The sequence below is a fragment of the Schistocerca americana genome, chromosome 3, assembly GCF_021461395.2.
Source record: "Schistocerca americana isolate TAMUIC-IGC-003095 chromosome 3, iqSchAmer2.1, whole genome shotgun sequence".
Classification (NCBI taxonomy): Eukaryota; Metazoa; Arthropoda; class Insecta; order Orthoptera; family Acrididae; genus Schistocerca; species Schistocerca americana.
In genome coordinates this window covers 589,962,918-589,965,417 of record NC_060121.1, presented here as the reverse complement: position 1 = coordinate 589,965,417, position 2,500 = coordinate 589,962,918, and the positions used below count along the sequence as shown (strand labels likewise).

At 63.3% G+C, this 2,500-nt stretch overlaps 1 pseudogene; it reads left to right on the top strand.

Moving 5' to 3' along the window:
* The window catches only part of LOC124607587, an 8,664-nt pseudogene that overhangs the window by 1,831 nt on the left and 4,333 nt on the right, over positions 1–2,500 (top strand).

Below are 2,500 nucleotides of genomic sequence, written 5' to 3'. Positions count from 1 at the left end.
CGAGGCCCTGGAGGGCTGACGCGGAGAAGGGTTTCGTGTGAACAGCCGTTGCACACGAGTCAGTCGATCCTAAGCCCTAGGAGAAATCCGATGTTGATGGGGGCCGTCATAGCATGATGCACTTTGTGCTGGCCCCCGTTGGGCGAAAGGGAATCCGGTTCCTATTCCGGAACCCGGCAGCGGAACCGATACAAGTCGGGCCCCTCTTTTAGAGATGCTCGTCGGGGTAACCCAAAAGGACCCGGAGACGCCGTCGGGAGATCGGGGAAGAGTTTTCTTTTCTGCATGAGCGTTCGAGTTCCCTGGAATCCTCTAGCAGGGAGATAGGGTTTGGAACGCGAAGAGCGCCGCAGTTGCGGCGGTGTCCCGATCTTCCCCTCGGACCTTGAAAATCCGGGAGAGGGCCACGTGGAGGTGTCGCGCCGGTTCGTACCCATATCCGCAGCAGGTCTCCAAGGTGAAGAGCCTCTAGTCGATAGAATAATGTAGGTAAGGGAAGTCGGCAAATTGGATCCGTAACTTCGGGATAAGGATTGGCTCTGAGGATCGGGGCGTGTCGGGCTTGGTCGGGAAGTGGGTCAGCGCTAACGTGCCGGGCCTGGGCGAGGTGAGTGCCGTAGGGGTGCCGGTACGTGCGGGCGTTTAGCGCGGGCGTGGTCTGCTCTCGCCGTTGGTTGGCCTCGTGCTGGCCGGCGGTGCAGGATGCGCGCGCCTGCGCGGCGTTCGCGCCCCGGTGCTTCAACCTGCGTGCAGGATCCGAGCTCGGTCCCGTGCCTTGGCCTCCCACGGATCTTCCTTGCTGCGAGGCCGCGTCCGCCTTAGCGTGCTCCTCCGGGGGCGCGCGGGTGCGCGGATTCTCTTCGGCCGCCATTCAACGATCAACTCAGAACTGGCACGGACTGGGGGAATCCGACTGTCTAATTAAAACAAAGCATTGCGATGGCCCTAGCGGGTGTTGACGCAATGTGATTTCTGCCCAGTGCTCTGAATGTCAACGTGAAGAAATTCAAGCAAGCGCGGGTAAACGGCGGGAGTAACTATGACTCTCTTAAGGTGGCCAAGTGGCGGCGGTGTGGCTGCATCCGGACTTGGCTTTTCGAAGTGCGGTCTTGATGTAGTCGTGCTGCTGCTGCGAGGTGCCTTCCTTGGGTTATAGTTACAGGGAGAGTGATGCGCAATACATGGGCCTAGCCCTCTTAGCCTCTCCTCTCCTGCGGTCTTCTCCCCTTCTCGTGGGCCCGCTGATTTTAGCAGAGTAGAAGACCGCACCAGGGGCTTGGGGGGGTTACCAGCCCCCCCTCGCACTATCCCTTTTTTAGTTGGGGGCAGTAACCAGAGAATAAGTGGTGGCCCTTCCGCTGAAGGTGCCACCCCAACTCCCCCAGCACCTAGCCGGCCAACCGGCCGTGCCGAAAATCTTGTAACTTTTGCAGCTGTATACGCCTGTAGTGAGTGCCACCGCAGCTTCACCACCAAAAACGGTCTCGGGGTCCATCGCCGCCGCCAACACCTTGCGGCCGCCAACGCGGAGATCGTCACGGAGAGGCATCGCGCGAGGTGGACGGAGGAAGAAGTCCTGTCGCTCGCCAAGGCAGAGGCCGAACTGTTCCTCGAGAGGGACGCCCGGTTCTTCTTCGTAAATCAAGAGCTCATCAGGATGTTCCCCGACCGAACGCTTGAGGCAATCAAGTGCCGACGGCGGCAAGCTGCCCACAAGCAGCTTGTCCGCCAATTCATGGAGGCGCTTGAGATCGGTCGGGGGGAAGAGCCGGCGTCCCGCCGGGGAGCAGCGAGCCCGCTGCCTGACGCGGGCGAGGCCGCTGCGCCGCCCGTCGACGCAGCCGAGGACTTCGCGGCCGACACCACCGGGCCGCCGCCGGAGGGGCCGACTGACGCCGCCATCTGGGAGCATCTGGCGGGGCTACCCGCTTCCGCCCAGCGTTTCTCTGCCCTGGATCGTGTCATCGGTCTGGGGCGGGGCACGCCGCCCGATGTCATCCTGGGCATGCTCCCGGATGCCCTTGCGTCGGTCGGGTCCAGAGGGGAGAGATCGATCACCAGGACACAGCGGCCGCGCCAACCATCGAAGCGGCCGCCTGCCGCGCCGCCGACGCAGAAGCGCAAGCGGCGCCGCTGGGAGTACGCGAGAACGCAGGATGCCTTCCGACGGTCGCGTGCGCGTTGCGTGCGCGGCCTCTTGGATGGCACCCTGCTCCAGCCGCCACCTGCCATCCCTGGTCTGCTGGACTTCTGGGCGGACCTCTTCACCAAGAAGCCCATCTCCACCGCGGGCTTCATTCGTGACCGCCTCCTCCCGCACTCAGAGCCTGTCGCTCTCGAGTGCATATGGGGGCCGGTCACACATGAGGAGGTCGCCGCCGCGTTGCCGCCCAGGGGATCAGCAGCCGGGCCGGACGGCCTTACCCCAGCGGAGTTGCGGCGCCTGCCGCACGAAGTCCTGGTGAAAGTGATGAATCTCTTCCTTCTGGCCCGCGCCCTT